General features: G+C 43.0%; 1 protein-coding gene across 3 annotated transcripts in view; it reads left to right on the top strand.

The window, feature by feature from the left end:
- The first annotated feature begins 10,069 nt into the window (after window positions 1-10,069).
- Window positions 10,070-19,959, top strand: part of ELOVL7 (ELOVL fatty acid elongase 7) — a 50,370-nt gene continuing 40,480 nt past the window's right edge. For all 3 annotated transcript variants that reach the window (XM_073344005.1, XM_073344003.1, XM_073344002.1), the window contains exons 1-2: window positions 10,070-10,170; window positions 13,419-13,529. The gene's annotated coding sequence lies outside the window, so the exon portion shown is untranslated. The remainder of the gene's footprint in view (window positions 10,171-13,418; window positions 13,530-19,959) is intronic.

Here is a 19,959-nt window from a genome sequence, read left to right as displayed (position 1 = left end):
AGGGTTAAGAAGCTGAGACAACCTCACTGACACCTGACCAAAATGAGCAATGAGGAGATAAGATACTTTCAAAGCAGGAGGGGGGGAAACAAAGGGTTCTCTCTGTCTGTGTTGTCTTTTGCCGGGACCAGAGCAGGAGTGCAGGTCAGAACTCCTGTAAAGGGTTAATAAGCAATCTAGTTAGATATGCATTAGATTCTGTTTTGTTTAAATGGCTGATAACATAAGTTGTGCTGAATGTAATGTATATTCCTGTTTTTGTGTCTTTATGTAACTCAAGGTTTTGCCTAGAGGGATTCTCTGTGTTTTGAATCTGATTACCCTGTAAGGTATTTACCATCCTGATTTTACAGAGGTGATTATTTTACTTTTTCTTTAATTAAAATTCTTCTTTTAAGAACCTGATTGCTTTTTCATTGTTCTTAAGATCCAAGGGTTTGGGTCTGTCTTCACCTATGCAAATTGGTGAGGATTTTTTATCAAGCCTTCCCCAGGAAAGGGGGTGTAGGGCTTGGGGGGATTTTGGGGAGAAAGACATTTCCAAGTGGGCTCTTTTCCTGTTATATTTGTTAGACACTTGGTGATGGTGGCAGCAATAAAGTCCAGGGCCAAAAGGTAAAATAGTTTGTACCTTGGGGAAGTTTTAACCTAAGCTGGTAAAAATAAGCGTAGGGGGTTTTTCATGCATGTCCCCACATCTGTACCCTAGAGTTCAGAGTGGGGAAGGAACCTTGACAGATGTCTTCGGAAGGCTCATGATGCACTGAGCATGGTTGTTATTGTGATGTTATATTAATTGTTACAGTAATGTTATAGGTTATAATTTCATGTATATAGTTATGAGGCTGAAAATATATCCTCATGGCTTAAAGTAGGGGCTCTCAAACTGGGAGTCAGAACCCCTCAGGGGGTCTCAAGATTATTACATAGGGGGGTCGTGAGCTGTCAGCCTCCACCCCAAACCCTGTTTTGCCTCCAGCATTTATAATGGTGTTAAATATATAAAGAAGTATTTTTAATTTATTGGGGGGGGGGTCACACTCAGAGGCTTGCTATGTGAAAGGGGTCACCAGTACAAAAGTTTGAGAACCACTGGCTTAAAGCAAGCCCAGACAAAGACTCTGCAGAAGCAGAGGGGCAATTCACACCTCACTGGGGCGTGGATGAGACAAACCCAGCCGAGCCTTACAGGAACAAAGGGTGCTGGCCTAAGCAGCAACAAAAGAATCTGTTAGACTTTCAAGGAAGTCACCCCTCCCTTTGGTCAGTTTGGAATTGTGATGAGGTAATGCTCACCTGACTCTGAAAGGGGGTGGGTGGGGAGCAAAGCCAAGAGGGAAGAAAGGACATGATAAAAGAGAGAGACATTTGCCATGCTCTCTCTCTCTTCCACCTACATCTACAGACACCACCACCAAGTGACTGAAGTGCTGATCAAAGGGGAGAGCCTGGCTGAAGAGCGACCAGCCAGCCTGTGGTGAGAAGCATCTAAGTTTGTAAGGACATTGATAGTGTTAAAATCAGCTTAGAATGCTTTTTCTTTTTATTTCATTTGACTAAATCTGACTTACATTTAGATTTTAAGTGATTATAAGTCAATTTTTACAGTTAATAAATTTGTTTGTCTATTCTATCTGAAGCAATGCATTTGGTTTGAAGTGTGTCAGAGGCTCCCCTTGTGATAACAAGCCTGGTACATATCCATTTTTTTGTTAAATTGACAAACTCATAAAGCTTGCAGCGTCCAGCGGACATAACTGGAGACTGCAAGACGGAGGTTCCTAGGGTTGTGTCTGGGACAGGAGATACTGGCTAGTGTCATTTGCTTGCAAGTAGCTGGGAGCAGCTTACATGCCAGAGGCTGTGCATGAACAGCCCAGGAGTGGGAGTTCTTACAGCAGAGCAGGGTAAGGTTGGCTCCCAAAGTCAAGGATTGGAGTGGCCTAGCAGATCACAGGTCTAGATAACACCAGAGGGGAACATCACACCTTCCCCACCACACCTAGAACTCTTCCTGACGTGCCCTTTAAAGGCTATAGAATGTCTTCATTCCCCATAACACTAACATCAATCCCACCAAGAGCTATAGGAGAAAATCAGGCACTCTAGGTCCTCCTTCCAGTCTCTGACTGAACTAATAAAGGACTTCTTCAAGCCATAGGGGTTCTGTGGCCTCTCCGTTACCAACATGGCCTTTCCCTTCTGGACCATCTTTCAGCTCTAACAGTCTGTGTTGGTATCTGGACTCTCATTACGAAACTTTCTATATTGGCTTCTCTCTCTATTATTGTTTCCAACTTAGGGCTATCTTCTACCCCATAGGCCCCCTCTGCACCTGCCCACTTCCTGCCATGCATCTCGCGTATCATTTCTTTCTTTCTCCATCCTCTTATCTTCCCTCCCACTTCTCACAGGGCCTCTCTGTTCCTCATTAACATCTCTTCTCCCCCATTGCTTCTTTCCTCTGATGATCATCACCTCTTCCAACTTTTTCCAACTCAGTTGCCCTATCTCATAACCTTCCCACCCAGGTTCTTCTTAACCTCCTCCCCAGCCCTCCAAATATCTAGAGCATTTAGGAAGCATGCAAACCAAGCTTGCAAACTAACAACGTGTTTGTAGTTCGTAAACCCTTTGTTATGCTCTGCTACCCCATATTTTCTATTCATTTTCCTTGTATTAAGAATTATCCTTTTTATCACAGTCATCCCCTGCATCTATGATGCCTCAGTGACAGGAAAATATAGATTGTAAACATTTTGGGACAGGAGCCAAGTCTAATGTACCTAGCACATGTTGGATATGGCATTAAAAATCTGAGAAATTCAACAACATTGTCTCCTCCCAGATTTATCTGCCCTCAATGAGGCTCAGTAGTCATGGGTTCTTTAGGATGAAGAAGTTATGATAAAATTATGTAATTCTCCATGCTCGGATACTATACTAGTGAGGGCTACATCACTACCTGAAGAGAGAGACTCATAGACTTTCAGGGCAGAAGGAACCATCATGATCATCTAGTCTGATTTGCTGCACATCACAGGCCATAGAACCTCACCCACCCACTCCTGTAATAGACCCATAGCCTCTGGCTGAGTTACTGAAGTTCTCAAATAATGCTTTAAAGATTTCAAGTTACAGAGAATCCACCATTTACTCTAGATACTTGTTTCAGAGTGGTAGCTGTGTTAGTCTGTATCAGCAGAAAGAACGAGGAGTACTTGTGGAAACTTAGAGAGTAACAAATTTTTCTGAGCATAAGCTTTCATGGGCTAAAGCCCACTTCATCAGATGCATGCAGTGGAAATATAGTAGGAAGATATATAGATATATACACACACACAGAGAGAATGTGAAAAAATGGGGTTTGCCATACCAACTCTTAACAAGACCAATCAATTAAGATATATATCTTCCTACTGTATTTTCCACTGCATGCATCTGATGAAGTGGGCTGTAGCTCACAAAAGCTTATGCTCAAATAAATTTGTTAGTCTCTAACGTGCAACAAGGACTCCTCGTTCTTTCTTATAGATACTTGAACAACACAACAGTGCAGGTCATCCTGATATTGCAGCCAGCCAGCATGTTCATGTAGTTAATTGATTTTCTATTTGTATAGGGCACACTATACTCTTGTGTACCCTCAGGGGAAGGTGAGGAGCGTCTAAGAGGAACAGAAATGATCGAAACTGCAGTTGCACAGCATTCCTCTGTGGCTTACTGCTGACTCTGCCAGTTCATGTGGAAAGTGGTGTGATTGCAGGTCCTGCCGAACAGTGCCTGAAACCAGTCAAGGAGTTTGGATGCAGAGGATTGACTGATACTGCTGGCATCTCTAGTGGTCCATCAGAATGCGTTCATATGAATATCATAGACCCTGACAGGTTGTGGCTTGGCTGGCTCATCCACTCGTCTTCTTCAACTCATTGCATATTTGCTAAACCACTTCTTGGATCAGCCTGTACCTCTGAAGCACCACTAACTTTTTCTCATGTCCAGGAAGGGGCTAGTTTTCAAATGTGTCAGAGTGATTTAGGTGCCTACATCCCATTTCCAAAAAGTGATTTAGGTGCCTAGGAAACTAAATTTCTTTGACAGTTAATGGAAATCAGGCCTGGTCTAAACTCAAAAATTAAGTTGGTATAACTACATTGCTCAGGGGTGTGAAAAATCCACACACCTGGGTGGCAAAATTAGGCGGATCTAAATCACTGCATGGACAGTGCTAGTTGAACAAAAGAAGTCTTCTGTTGACCTAGCTACCACCTCTTGGGGAGGTGGAGTGCATATGCCAATGGGCGATCCCTCCCACTGGCATAGGTAGTATCTATACTGAAGAGCTGCAATGGCACAGCTGCAAGTGCAGAGAAGCCCCTAGGTCCTTAATGGCCAGATTTACAATGGTATTTAGGTGCCTAAAGATGCCGATAAGTATCTACTGGGATTTACAAAACTTCCTGAGCAGGTTAGATGCCTAACTTCCATTGAGGTAGGACCTAATCTGCTTAGACCCTTCTGTAAATCCCATTAATGAATAACAAATTATGTACTTTACTCAGTTCCTGCCGATGATTTAAACTTTTGAAAATTTTCCCCCTAAGCTCCTAAATGCCAAAGTTACTTTTGAAAATGGGACATACACTTTTAAAAAATTTACCTGGAGTTCCTACGGTCTGAACATCTTGTCCTCGGCCTTTCCTCTGTCTCTGCTGAACAGTCAGCCTCAGCATTGCTTCTTTCTAAACCTCCTCCCTCTCTCATTCTCCATGTGATGTTTTGGCAACCACCCAGACAGTAAGTGGTTCTGTCACTTGTTGCCCTGTAACCTTGCAGGCCTTAATGCTGTGCATGATTCAGTAGTCTGGTTCTGTAGTGTATGGTTCAATAGCCTGACTGGAAGAATAAGGTCTCAGCCTAGGGTGACCAGATGTCCCGATTTTATAGGGACAGTCCCGATTTTGGGGGCTTTTTCTTATATGGGCACCTATTACCTCCTACCCCCGTCCTGATTTTTCACACTTGCTGTCTGGTCACCCTATCTCAGCCTGGCTCTCATCAGTTTAGTTATACTTTACAAGGTGACACCAAGAGGCCTTTCAGTCCAGAGTCTCCCAAAATATGTCCTCCCTCAGTTCCTAACTATGGGAAACTTGGATCATTCCCCTCTGGTTTGTCACCCCACAGGTGTGAAACCAGCCCCCCAGTTACCAGCTTACTTTGGAGCACACACTCCATGCAGTTTGCACACCAGAGAACTGCTTGGGGAGAAAATAAACAAAGTTTATTTAATAGAAAAAAACACAGATTCAAAGATGAGACAGTAAAGGAAGCAAACGTACTCAAGTTACACAGAAAATAAAGACGCAACCTTTCCAATCTTTACACTTTCAAATTAGATAAAAATATCTTAAAACAGTTTCCCAGTGTACTACCTGGCTACTGGGCAGGATCTGGCTTTCACAGACAGCCTCCCACCTGGACACTGGCCCTCAAGTTCTGGATGAAAAAACCTCTGTTCCAAGCCTCTTTTTAAATGGTGGTTTTCTTTTCCTCTCACACCATATTAACTAATGGTTATTCAGATTAGTGAAATTCCCTCTTGATGCTGTGGAGTGGGGAATGGGGGGGAGGAAGGGCTTTTTTTTTTCAGCTGTAGGTTATCTCAATGTCTTTCCATTAACTCTAATGGTCCACCATTGTCCTTTCCCTACAATGGATAATTACTTGAAGCCAAGGTTGTGTAAACAACTGGCTTGGAAAATACCCCTCCCTGCTTGATTGCTTCACCATCCTGATGTGGGGTGTAGTTGACTTGGCCCCACAGATTGAGTACAGTTTTCTGTATACACAAATTCATAACCATAGTCTGTATATCTCATAATAAGCATCAAGTTCAGAACATTACAAGCTTTCATAAAAGACCTTACTTGATATATTTTATAGTTCAATAACACTGTATGCAATCAGCTGATTTACCTGCTTATTTTTGGGGTAAACCTTCTGTTCTCCCCTTGTGGTGTCTTGACACTGCTTGTTACACAGCCCCTTGTGAGTTTGAGGCTGGAGTTTTGGTCTCTGGCCAAGACATAAGGTTCACCTCTGCTCCTCTTTTTTTGGATAGGGTGTTGGCTATCTTGTTCTGCAATCCCTCCCCACGTTTAATCTCCACAACCTACTCCTACAAAGTTATGTTGCAGCAGAGCAAGGTGGAGTTGGTTCCTTTTGTTCTATGGAGCCATACTATTGGTGAGTGGTCTGTTAACAACTGGAACCACCTATTGAACAGATAGGGTCTGAGTTGCTTTACAGCCCACAGTATAGCATAACATTCCTTTCTTATTACCGAATAATTCTGTTTAGTGGGAAAGTTTTTTGCTGAGAAATGCCATGGGATGTTTCTTATTATTTTATTCCATCCCCTTCAGATTTAATTACATCTCAAATGACCACCCTAAACCCATAGGTTAAGGGACATCAATGAAGTGAGCTGTAGCTCACGAAAGCTTATGCTCAAATAAATTGGTTAGTCTCTAAGGTGCCACAAGTACTCCTTTTCTTTTTGCGAATACAGACTAACACGGCTGCTACTCTGAAACCTTTCCCTCTCCTTGACATCTATACTTCTCTCAGTGGTTGCTTCCCATTCTTTACTGGGTAGCATGAGTTTGTCTGTGTTTTTATCACCCAGAGTCTTTCTCATTCCAGGGCAGCTCTGACACGGCACATAACAGCTATGCCTAGTTTCCCTGTTCCCAGTGGTGTTCTGGCTCACAGCACCTTTTAGTTGTACCAGTGTCTTACCACCCCCAGCAGTCTTCCCTGCTGCCAACAGAGTTCTGGCCCACAGCATTTCCTAGCTGTACCAGTGACTCCCTGCTCCCAGAAGATTCTGGGTCACAGCACCTTCAGCTGTGCCACAAACATACTCAGCACTTGCCAGAGTAGACACTGAGTTCACACCCTTGACGACTGAGTCTGGCCGTGGCAGCCTTGTATCTGAGTCCTCCGGGTTTAACCCTGTTATATTATTGCAGGAAATAACATGTCAAGAAAAATAACTTCCCACATTACCACTGTCAGAATCTCAGAACAAGTTTAGAGTCCATAATGACTCAGGCTACAGTCTGAGCGATGGGGTCCATCTCATCCACATCTGTTTGTCTGCTAGTTCTTGATCAGGCATATCTGTATGTCCTTCCTGCCTGGGTCCATGGGACTGCCTTGACCTCTTCTGTTCAAGCTGCCGGTGTTTGTCCTGCTCAGCAAGCTTTTTGTTGATCCAGCTCTGCCTCCTCACTGTGATGTCTGGCCTCCAGCTCCATCCATCCATCTCCCCTGCTCGAGTAGTCTATTCCTCTCCAGATCACCACCTACCATGTGACATTGGGGAGCTTTGTGCTGTGCAGCTATGGTGCAGACTCCTGATGCCAGTAGCCTGCCCCCAAGCATAAGGTCTCACCCCTAGTTCTCATCAGCCTAGTTACTCCTTGTATGCTGGCACCAATAGCTCTTCCAGTCCTGAGTCTCCCCAAATACATCCTCCCTGAGTTCCAAACTACCAGACAAGTGGACCATTCTGCTCTGCTCTGCTTCATATTCCCTAAAGGCATGACACCAGGCCCTCTGATACCAGCTTACCTTGGCATATACACTCCAGACAGTTTGCACACCAGCGAACGGCTTGGGATGAAAATAAACAAAATGTTTATTTAACAGAAAAACCACAGAGTCAATGATGAAATAGTAAAGGAAGCAAACATATCCAAATTACACAGAAAATAAACATAGATGCAACTTCGGGTTTTATACTTTCAAATTAGATAAAATTCCTTTTTTAAGACAAGTTACATATTGCCTTAAACAGTTTCCCACTACTGTCCTTTCCTGGGTTGGACAATGGATAATTATTTGAAGCAAGTTTCAGAGTAGCAGTCGTGTTAGTCTGAATCCGCAAAAAGAAAAGGAGGACTTGTGGCACCTTAGAGACTAACCAATTTATTTGAGCATAAGCTTTCGTGAGGTACAGCTCACTTCATCGGATGTATTTGCATTCATCTGAAACAAGTTTCTTCTGAACAACTGGCTTCGGAAGTGCCCTTCCCTGCTTGACTGCTCTATTGTGAGGTGTAGTTGAAGTTGACCCACAGATTATGAGCCCAGTTTTCTATATAAATTCATAATCATAGTCTATATGGATATTTCATAGTGAGTATCAAGGTCAGAATGTTACAAGCTTTCATAAAAGACATTACTTGATCTATTTTATAGTACAATCAATTGATTTAACTGCTTATTTGTTGGGTTTAAACCTTCTGTTCTCTCCTTGGGGTGGCCGGAGGCTGATTATCAAACCCTATCCACGATTACAACCTTTTCTCTGGTCTAACAAAGTATCAAACCTCTCCTGCCCCCTCTTCCCACTCTTTGCAACTCTACCCTCACATCTTCTTGCTCTTGCAGGTCTGTGTGTTATCTGCTCTTTTCTAAGCTGTAGCAGATGACCTAGCACTCTGTGGAAGGCTAAGTGAGTTTGGTTAGCGGACTCTCCTCAACAATGTATATCATTGTTTGATCTGTGCTGCAGTTTGGATTGTCTCAAAGACCCCAACAGTGTGCGGTCGGAATTGGTTAAGAAGGGCCAGCTGATGATGTGGCAGGTTGAAGCTGGGCAGGTGAGCAGTAGGGTCTGTGACAAGGAACTGATTGGTGGTTGATGTTAAGCGCCAGTCTTCCTGCCACAAGGACTGCACTGTCATGTCCTGGTGACAGCCTTAACCATGGATTTTTTTCTCCTGCTGATAATAGTGCATCTTAATTAATTAGCCTCTTACAGTTTGTATGGCAACTTCCATCTTCTCTGTATGTATAATCTATATCTTCTTACTATATGTTCCATTCTATGCGTCCGATGAAGTGAGCTTATGCTCTAATAAATTTGCAAAAAGAAAAGGAGTACTTGTGGCTCCTTAGAGACTAACAAATTTATTTGAGCATAAGCTTTCATGAGCTACAGCTCACTTCATCGGATGCATCTCACGAAAGCTTATGCTCAAATAAATTTGTTAGTCTCTAAGGTGCCCCAAGTACTCCTTTTCTTTTTGTGGATACAGACTAATTCAGCTGCTACTCTGAATACTGGCATAGGATACTCTGGGTGGCAATGGATCAACATTCTCATCATATCTCCTGTCAGCACCTACCACAGTGCGGGGAAGCTAATGATCCTCCTAGCAAACTGAATTCGGCCAGCTCCTGCTTGGAGCATCCCAGTAAGGCTGCTTTCATTAATCCTAATGTGCAATCCCACGATTTTCATACCCGTCAATGTTGAGGGTTCATTGACAGCTAAATGACGTTTACTCAGCACTCTTGCTTAACCCCAACTAGAACACAATATTACAACTTGACTATGATGTGCCTCAGGAAGAGACTAGGCTGGACCACTGTGCCAGGTTCCTGAGGGCCCCATAATGGCAGGAAATGATTAAGTGAGATACACCCAGATAATCCTGGCAAGTGACCTGCACGCTGCAGAGGAAGTTGTAAAAAAAACCCCAAGGTCACTGCCAGTCTGAGCTGGGAGAAAATTCCTTCTGACCCAACATCTGGTCAGCAGTTAGACCCTGAGTGTATGAGGGTTGAACCAAACACCTGAGAGAGAGAGAGAAAGAGGGTGTGTGTGCTCCATGCCACGGGCAGGGCTCTGGCTTTCTGGGTCCAAAGTCCCATCTCCAACCAGGGCCATCCCTGATGCTTGGGAGGGGACCGGTTCAGGTCCAGCCATCTACCAATCGTCCCCCACACCCCACCCCCGCAGGGCTTCTCCTGGGAGCAGGGAAGGGCGCCTAGGGGCGTCTGGAACCATTCTGGAATCTGCGCTCACACCGGACGGGGCCGCGCCCCGGCTCGCCCCTCTGGACACCTCCCCCAGGACCCCCTCCCTCCTACCTGCCGCAGCCCGCGCGGCTCAGCCGGAGGGGCGGGCGCTGGGCTGGGCTGGCCCAGCAGGGTGCAGCCCAGCGCGGCCGGTCACATGGGCGGGGGGAAGGTGACTCAGGGCTCCCCCTCCCCGCCCCCTGGGGAGCTTGTGTGCGGCCGGCGCCGCTGCCACTCGCACGCTTGCTGGCTGCCGGGGCAGGTGCGGTCCGCGCTCGGGTCTCGGCGCCGGTGAGTGGCCGCGCGGGGGCTCCGGGCAACTTCCCGCAAACTTTCGGGCCGGGGAGTGAGGTCGGGCCGCCCAGGGCGGGGGAACGTGGCTCCCAGTCACCCGCTGTGCGAGGCGGGCTAGGGGAGAGGCGGGGGAAGGGGGGGATCGGAGGGGCTGCGGGGGGTGGGAGGGGGAGTTAGGGTTTGCGGGGGGGGGCAGGTCTAATAGGAGGTGGATTTGGGGAAGGACCCACCCCCTTCCCCCCCACGCCCGGCTTTGGGCGAGGTGAGACCCACGTCCGGCTCCGGGCAGAGGGGCGGGTGCGCTGCTGGCACTGTGCTCGTTGCCTGGGCCCCGCTCTAACAAATGGTTGCTGACTGATGGGCTTGAAACCGCAGCGGCTACAGGCAGAAGGCAAGGGACAAAAAAGTGTTTCTAGGCTGACCTACGAAGCCGCGGCAGCATGGCTGCCTGCAGCTAAAATCGCCTGCCCTGGGAGTGCGCGCGTGTTTGCCCATCCGGGAGGGCAGGAGAGGGAGAGACAGGTGCGGCGTGTGTATTTGTTCACGGTTCAGTTTCAGGTCGTAAGCCCTTCGCCCGCTGAGTAATGTATGACTTTCACTGGAAATGAGCAGATAGGGTGAGCAGAGGGCAAGTGTGAACAATCGGGGTAGGGGGTAATAGGTGTCTATATAAGAAAAAGCCTCCCAAATCGGGACATTTTCACCCTATGAGCACAGCTTTTTCCTGAGTGAATCCGTCCCACTCCTGCCCAGTACTGGTCTGAATTCTTCATCTCTCTTTCCATTCCCCCCACGCTCCTACAGTAGTTGTGCGCTCATGAAGCTGGTATAAACTGTGGGTTGGGCTTACTTAATATCCCTAACTCATTCTCTTTCCTCCAAACTGCAGCGTGCATTGAGATAATAAGCCCAACTTGCAAAACAAGTCATGCCGAGGATGGGAGAGGGGAATGGAACACTTGTGTTGTGCAAGAGACTACATCAGTAGCTTTATCTGCTGGGAAATGTGTGGTTGGCTTTGACAAACTCCAGACCCCGCCCAAAGAGAGAAAATCAAGGGAGAGACTGTAGATCCAAGCCTCCTCAACAGGCTAAAAAGGGAGGGAGAGGGAGGGAGGGAGGAAGAGGATGGTGGGTATGGTTGAGGTAGAGCACTGAGAGCCTGTACACTTGGATTTGCTGTAGACTTTGTCTGACCTTGTTGAACAAATCACTTAGCTTCTCTGTGCCTTGCTTTCCCCCATACTAACATAGAACTAACTAGCTCAGGGCTTGAAAAATATACTTGACACTTACTAGACTGAGGACTCTACCTATTAGCTAGACCAGACTTCTCTGTATGGGGGAGTTAAAATGAATTAACTAAAGGTGTGTTAATTAAAATGAATTAACTAAAATTGTTAGGTCGGCTTAACTATGCTGCTCAGAGCTATGGATTTTTCACATCCCTGACCTACATAGTTAAAACTGACTTAATTTTCTAGTGTATGCCAGACCTAAGCTACAGCAAACTAATGCCATTTCACTTCTGAATTGGTGCGCACATGAGAGTTAAACTAAACTCCCATGTGCATTAAACTTTTGACAACTAACTTTGCACTTTTAGTGTATTTGTATTAACTTTCCTGAGTGTCCCTGTACAGAAAAATCCAGGGTCTGAAACTGAAACCTGTGCCTGCTCTGCTCCTCCAAGGCTGTACCCATTGCAGGAGAAAGGAGTAAAACAATTGTATGCATCCGATGAAGTGAGCTGTAGCTCACAAAAGCTTATGCTCAAATAAATTGGTTAGTCTCTAAGGTGCCACAAGTACACCTTTTCTTTTTGCGAATACAGACTAACACAGCTGTTACTCTGAAACCTGTAATTGTATGTTGTTTCATTGTACCATTGTCCATCAACATTCCTATTAAATGCTTCTTAAATTTTATTAGTACAGTAGGGCAGGTTGAATAGCAGGTAATCCATGGAATGTATTTTAAAAATTCCGTTGGTATTAATCTACTAATACTTGCTGACTAGCATTTAACCAGCTATAAAGGTAGCTGCATACCACAAAGTATTAATCAAAGTAGTCAAGTATCAGTAAAAGTAACTAAATAGATTTTTCTCAGCACTATGTGACCAGCTCTACTTAGTACATTTCCCTGATACATATTTTTCTTCTTACCTCCTTTTCCTTCTTGGCTTCACTCTACTCTTTTTATTACAGTAATCTATTGTATATGCTTTTGTGAGTTGTCATCAGTGTCTTTCCTCTTTTTTTTCCCCTTTGATCCATTACTATATTTTTTTCATCTCTTATTTTTCTTTTCTTTCAAGCCCTCCTTCTGTGCAGCACTTCTTTTCTCTAACTTACCTAATCAGTCACTCCTGCTCATCCCCATTTGTGCACTCACACATAGGATTTTGAAATTTGCCTAAAAGCCAGAGTGAGTTCAACTCTATTAGCCATAGATTGATACAAAATGTGCTGGGGGAACAGCAGGAATGGAGTCAGTCCTGATGCCCTTTCCTTGTGTAGGAAGCAGCAGAGTGCTGGGATGCTTACCCTGAACTTTACTGGGTACTCTAACTTTCATATCAGCCTCCAGAGCTAGTAGGTGCCTGATAAATTTACAGCGTCTCTGTTCAACTCTAGCTGGCTATAAAAAAACAGGAGGACCAAGGTGTCTCATAGGGTTTCCCCCATCCCAGAGCCTGTTAAATGATTTGGAGGTGGGGTTTTTCACTGTTTTACACCTCCTTCTGACTAGTGCAATGGGAAGGGAGGTTCTGCTACTCTACCTTTCCCACTCAGCTTTAACACCTGCACTAGCCTGCTATTGCTGGAAATCCCCCCCCCCCCTTTTTTTTTTTTTTTTAAAGCCATAGCAGAGTAGAATTGGTATAAGATTTGTCAGTTTGACTACTGTGGGGATCTGAAAAACAGTGAAAACTGACAACACTGAACAATTTTCACTTTGCTGTAGTTCACAGAAGCTCTGTTATGTCTATCTGCAAATTCAGGAGGAGACTAATAAGTTTGAATTTGGAAAGTTTTCTTTGCAACCACAAGGATCAGAACCTTAATCCTGGTAGAAAGTGTTTTTAAGTATCAAGAATGATTGTTGCTATAAAACAGATCTAAAATAAGTCAAAGCCTCATTATTATTTTACATTTAACGTTAATAGTTTTCTATAAATTTTTTTAAATGAAATCATTTAATGTAACTTAAAAACTAAGTTATTATGCATTCCCTTATAGCCCTGGAAATCAGAAGGTGACAGACAGCATTGTACTTGTGCATGAGAAGGGGAAAGTGAAACTGACCAGCCAACATACTTTTATTGTCCAAACTTGAGTGTGATAAAAAAGGTAAATGCAACATTAATGGTGAAAAGTAAACTTTACATTTTTTGTATTATTGGATTATTAAAACAAATAAGATAATTTATTTTGTAAAACTGATGTTTCTTTAGTTAAGTTAATCTTTTGAGCAAGAAAATATTAGCCAGGAAGGGTAATACAAGACAACTTTATTTTGCATATTCTCTGTCATGCATGCTGTACTCAAAGTGCTTTACAGAACTAAATGATATAATAGTTAAATAACAAAGGGGGAGAAAATTGAGGTAAAATCCAAGAATAATAGAGATTATTTAAGATAATGCAAAATCTGCAGTTTTTCACCCGGGTCATGCCACTAGTCCAGGGGTTCTTAAACGGGGGTCGGGACCCTTCAGGGGGTCATGAGCTTATTACATGGGGGGTTGTGAGCTGTCAGCCTCCACCCAAAACCCCACTTTGCCTCCAGCATTTCTAATGGTGTTAAATGTATAAAAAAGTGTTTTTAATTTATAAGGGGGGTTCACACTGAGGCTTGCTATGTGAAAGGGGTCATCAGGACAAAAGTTTGAGAACCACTGGCTTAAAGCAAGCTCGGACAAAGACTAGTCTGTCTGAATGCTGTCGTCTTGTTTGAGCATTCTTTGGTTTCAGAATATAACTCTACTTGCTGCAGAGGTAGTATTGTTTCACTCAAAACATGTTTAATATAGTAAAAGCTGTTCCGTGTGCACTGCTGGAGTATATCTGGAATGGGATTTTATTGGTTTCATACATTGATGCAACTTTGTGAGCTACATCTTGGCTCCTAATGCAGATGAAGGTCAAATTGGGCTAAGATGCATACACATTTTAAGTGATGTTTTTTATGAAAAACGACCAGTATATTTTAAGGCCTGTAACTAGCATAACTTAGTTTTGTTCTGTTCTGAAAAGCAGCGCTGTAAAAATAGCACTGATTATCAATTATCTTGATTTCCATGTAAATGTGCTCAGAATACCAACAGGGGTTGAATTTCAGTGGGATTTGGGTGCCTAACTTTTCTTAGGCTCCTCTGAGGATATTCATCTAAATGTCACTGAAGCAAACACAAGGTAGGGTCTCTTCATGCACTATTACTCATAATAAAGGTTATCCAGGCCAGATTAATCCCTTGGTTCCAACTTTGCAGCCCTGTAGTTCTCATTATGATAACTGTTCAAACTCAGGTGTCAGTGAACGGAACTTGGTGAATTGTTCTGATGATTCACAAGAAGGAGTGGAATCAAGACTATAGCTCTTAACTGCATTAGCTCTGCATTGCTAACAAAAGTACAAAGCAGTAAAAATGTACCTTTTAATTTAAAAAAAGAAAAACAGAACAACCCTGCCTCCTCTGTGGAAACAGTGCTACCATTACTGCACATTAGTTTAACTTTCCCTCAACCAGGCTTATCTTTCACTGATGCTGCCCTCTGTCAGGAGTGCTGGAAGATCCTGAGAAGTGCGGGGGGGAGCCCCCTCCGGTGCCTGAGCCGTGGCCCCACCACCCTCATTCCGCCTTTTTTCCCCCGGGGCGCTACACACTGCTCACTCCTCTCTGCCCCACCCCTGTAGCTCATCCTTAAGGCAGGAAAAAATTGATGGGGACATGGCCCTCTAGCCCTCTCCCATCCTGCCCGTATGCTCTGTACTTGAGAGGAGCTCTTTGTAGTGGCTCTATAGATTTTTACACTCAATTTTGTGATGTCTGCAAATCACTTGACAGTGGTCATGCAGCTGATGTAATCTGGCTGCTACTTTGTCCTCCTCACACCTCTTATGTTTTGTCCCTTTGTTTTACAGGTGTGTATTATTGGGGCAGGGACTATCTTTCTTATGTGTATACGGCACCTAACAAAATGAGACCTTGATCCCTGACTGGGATCTCTAGGCACTACTATAAAATAAATGATTCTGAATACCCAGAGAATAGATGTGTTGAGTGAGGTTATAATTTTGGAAGGTTTATGTATATGCTTAAGAAATGCATTGAAGTGAATAGGGCTATTCACAGTTCATAAAATTAAGTATATATGTGAGTCTTTGCAGGACTGGGGTCTGAGAAAATACTACTTTTACATAATTGTTTACTGTAGTCTATGAATATCTCCAAGACAAGAACACAGCTACATTGAAGAATTCCCTCCCTGTTACTCTCATCTTCTAACAGAAGAAAGGAGCAAGCAATTCCCATTTCAAAGTCTGAAACACCAAGGATTGATTTGTTATCGACTTGGCAATAACTTGGATTATAAAGTGAAAATCCAAAAATGGCTTAAACTAATGCCGGATTAATTTGATTTAGTATTTTAATGTGCTCTTTTTTTTATTTGGATATATTCCATGTTGGAACCCTCCATTTACCTGTGCTCCTAAAATTAATCTTCATGTAAGTGAGTTTTTTTTTTTTTTTGGTCATGTCACTTGGAGTATGAAAAACTGGAAGTGTTTACAAGTGGCCAGAATTGATGCTTTGTGACTTGTAACTGATAGGAATACAGGTAAAAGATTTTGAAATATACTCTTGGAGCTGGTTTGAAAAATAAGGGATATTTTTTCATGAAACAGTTTGTGGAAAACTTATCCCTAGTTTTTGTTAAAATTTGAATTACGTTTTCAACCATCTCTAATGTGCATTTATACACTTCACGCAGCCCTTAATCACCTATGCAACTTGTCCTGTTTTCTTTTCTTAAACAAGCTTTGCCTATTGGAAAGGTGTTAGCTGAAACATCAAAATACAGGGTTACAGTTACGACCTGCTAGTTTTTATGCTGTCTGACATATATTTGTTCCATCCTGAGGCTTCTGTGAATAGGTCATTGGTAATCATGTGGGAACACTGATAGTGTATTTTTTCTTTTTAAGGTGAAGATAGAAAATTGTAAATTGTTGAATGCTGAAATATTTTTCAAGTTGAGGTCCTTTTAAAGTGCACTTTACTCTAATCATTGGATGACTCTGCCTTAAGGATTCAGAAGTCTGCATGTTGCTCTCTTCCATGTAAATATTCTGAGGAATGGTATAAAGCTGCTTTAGATTCTCTTGTGGCGCTATTGATTGCAAATTCATTGCCAAAGTTACTTTCTGTACCCTGAGTTTTACAATGTTCCTAAGGAATATTGGTTGTTTTTTTCATAGTTAAATTCTACCATTGTGATACCTGGATCCTGTGTGAATTTAATTAACAGATTTTTTTTTAATTGAGGCCAAAAATTGTATTTTAATTCCTTAGGTCACTTAAATTGATGATATTAATGTACCAACAAGACGGAGATTTTTATTACATATAAAACTAGGTAGTTAAAAAGAAGTCTCCTTAGGTTTAAATCTATTGAACTTTTTTCCTTTTGAGACCTAATAAAACTACTGGTAGGAGAATCTTGGAAATCACTTATTGTATATCTTTGGTGTATTGTAAATTCACTCCTTTGACATGTTCTTTATCCAGTCTTGAGCACAACTTTTAAATTGTAGTAGTCATTTAAAAATAAACTCTGAAAATTTGAAATGTACAAGTTGTAGGAACTTTCCGTATCTCGCTTCAAAGCCTTGCAGAGAATCATTACAGGCTGGGAGGAGATCCCTCAACCTAACCTCGCACCTCTTCTCATGAGATGTTGTCAAGGTTCCTCCCCGACTCTGAACTCTAGGGTACAGATGTGGGGACCTGCATGAAAAACCTCCTAAGCTTATCTTTACCAGCTTAGGTCAAAACTTCCCCAAGGTACAAAATATTCCCCCCGTTGTCCTTGGACTGGCCGCTACCACCACCAAACTAATACTGGTTACGGGAGAAGAGCTGTTTGGAAGCGTCCTTCCCCCCAAAATACTTCCCAAAACCTTGCACCCCACTTCCTGGACAAGGTTTGGTAAAAAGCCTCACCAATTTGCCTAGGTGACTACAGACCCAGACCCTTGGATCTTAAGAACAATGAACAATCCTCCCAACACTTGCACCCCCCCTTTCCTGGGAAATGTTGGATAAAAAGCCTCACCAATTTGCATAGGTGACCACAGACCCAAACCCTTGGATCTGAGACCAATGAAAAAGCATTCAGTTTTTTACAAGAAGACTTTTAATAAAAAATAGAAGTAAATAGAAATAAAGAAATCCCCCCTGTAAAATCAGGATGGTCGATATCTTACAGGGTAATTAGATTCAAAAACATAGAGAACCCCTCTAGGCAAAACCTTAAGTTACAAAAAAGATACACAGACAGAAATAGTTATTCTATTCAGCACAATTCTTTTCTCAGCCATTTAAAGAAATCATAATCTAACACATACCTAGCTAGATTACTTACTAAAAGTTCTAAGACTCCATTCCGGTTCTGTCCCTGGCAAAGACGACTACAGACAGACACAGACCCTTTGTTTCTCTCCCTCCTCCCAGCTTTTGAAAATATCTTGTCTCCTCATTGGCCATCCCGGTCAGGTGCCAGCGAGGTCACCTTTAGCCTCTTAACCCTTTACAGGCGAGAGGAGCTTTCCCCTGGCCAGGAGGGATTTCAAAGGGGTTTACCCTTCCCTTTATATTTATGACAGATGTAATTGGACAACAAGCAATTTGAGGAATTCGTTTATAAGTTGTGTTTAAAAAAAAAACAACAACCAACAAAAAACAAATGCAAACAAAACCCACCACCGCTTTCTAAAATGTGAATAGGAAAATGAGTTTTGCCCCAATTTGCTCTTTGGATTCTTCTCAACTCAACATTATTCCTGTGAGTTCTTCTACTGCATTGTTAAAACTAAGTAGCTCAGGCCCAAATTTTGACCTACCTTTCAAATGGTCCAGTGGAAAATTGTCTTTGGATGCATGGGACTCCTGCAATTTGTTGCTCCTCGTTCCTCCTAATGGAGACTTTCTCTGCATCATTAAACTATGTACTTGCATGTCAACAGTAGCTTTCGTTCAAGGACCCAGAGCATTAGACAAATAATGAATTAAAAGTTAAAACAATCCCCTGAGATTGGGAAGATATCCATTTTACAAATGGGGAAATTGTGTGATCTTGAGTCCCTTAGCACGTCAGTGGCAGAGGAGGGATAGACCCCAAGTCTGCTGTAACCACTTAAAACAGCAGTCTTTGTGGGATACATTGTTGAATAACTTTGCAGTTACATTATGTGTGTATAAAGACAAACTTACCTTCCTGAGAATGGAAAGGAAGCTCTGTTTTTCTAGTTGGAGGGAAAAGCTTCAGTCTTCTTTTTGTCTATCCCCTTTGACAGTTGCTGGGAAGCGGTGTATGTGGGGAGTTTTTACATCCCATTTCACTGAATTTGCAAGTGAAATATATACTGTAGGACACCAATTATGACATGGGCTCTAGCAATTGTGGGCATTCTCTAAAAGTATCAAGAATCCTGAAGGAGCTGCTGTAAGCTCTTTGTAACAAGCTTTTTTTTTTTTTTTTTTAAGTATTTTTGCTACTGTAAAAAGAGGCTCATGTTACATTTTACATTTTCTTTGCCCCACCTGTTCCACAGTGATTAGACCAGTGCTTCCCAAACTCAGTGGTAGCAGATGACAGAATGAGGAGTAATGGTCTCAAGTTGCAGTGGGGGAGGTTTAGGTTGGATATTAGGAAAAACTTTTTCACTAGAAGGGTGGTGAAACACTGGAATGCATTACCTAGGAAGGTGGTGGAATCTCCTTCCTTAGAAGTTTTTAAGGTCAGGCTTGACAAAGCCCTGACTGGGATGATTTAGTTGGGGATTGGTCCTGCTTTGAGCAGGGGGTTGGACTAAATGACCTCCTGAGGTCCCTTCCAACCCTGATATTCTATGGGGCTGGGAGCATCTCTCTCCCCTCTGTTCCTGCAGGGGCTGCCTTCAGCAGAGAGACTTCCTACAGGGGAAACATTCAGCAGGAAGGCTTTCTGGTAAAAGCCCCCTGCTGGAGTGAAAGGATAAGAATGTTCCCAGTGGCAGCAGCAGCACTGGCAGACATGGTAGGTTCATTTATGTGTAGATTTTCGTGTCTTGATACTACTGCAGAAAATACACAGCCACAACATGTCATTTGTGAAGTATGAGGCCAGAGAAACTAAGTAGGTATTTAGAAACCAAACACCTGGAACGAGAACTGTGATGTTTTTCTTTCAGAAACAAAAAGAGTTAAAAGTGGTAATAAGTCATGTCTAAAGAATCAGCTGTTCCTCAGAAAGCCTTAAAAGCATCTTATGTTGTGGTCAAGTAAATTGCAAAAGGCAAACAAACCCTCGCTATTGATGAGATCCTCCTAATTTCAGTGGCAATAGGCGTGTAGAATTATGACTGGGAAACGAGCAGTTATGGCACTGAAAACCATTCCTGTGGCAAATAATACCATCCATTGAAGCACTGATGACCTTGCAGAAAATGAGTCGAATGTGTTGAAAGTCAATATTTTGCACTACAGCTTGGTGATTTCACAGATATAACCAACCT

This window comes from Lepidochelys kempii, chromosome 5 (assembly GCF_965140265.1).
Source record: "Lepidochelys kempii isolate rLepKem1 chromosome 5, rLepKem1.hap2, whole genome shotgun sequence".
Lineage (NCBI taxonomy): Eukaryota > Metazoa > Chordata > Testudines > Cheloniidae > Lepidochelys > Lepidochelys kempii.
This window is presented reverse-complemented; position numbering and strand designations above follow the sequence as displayed.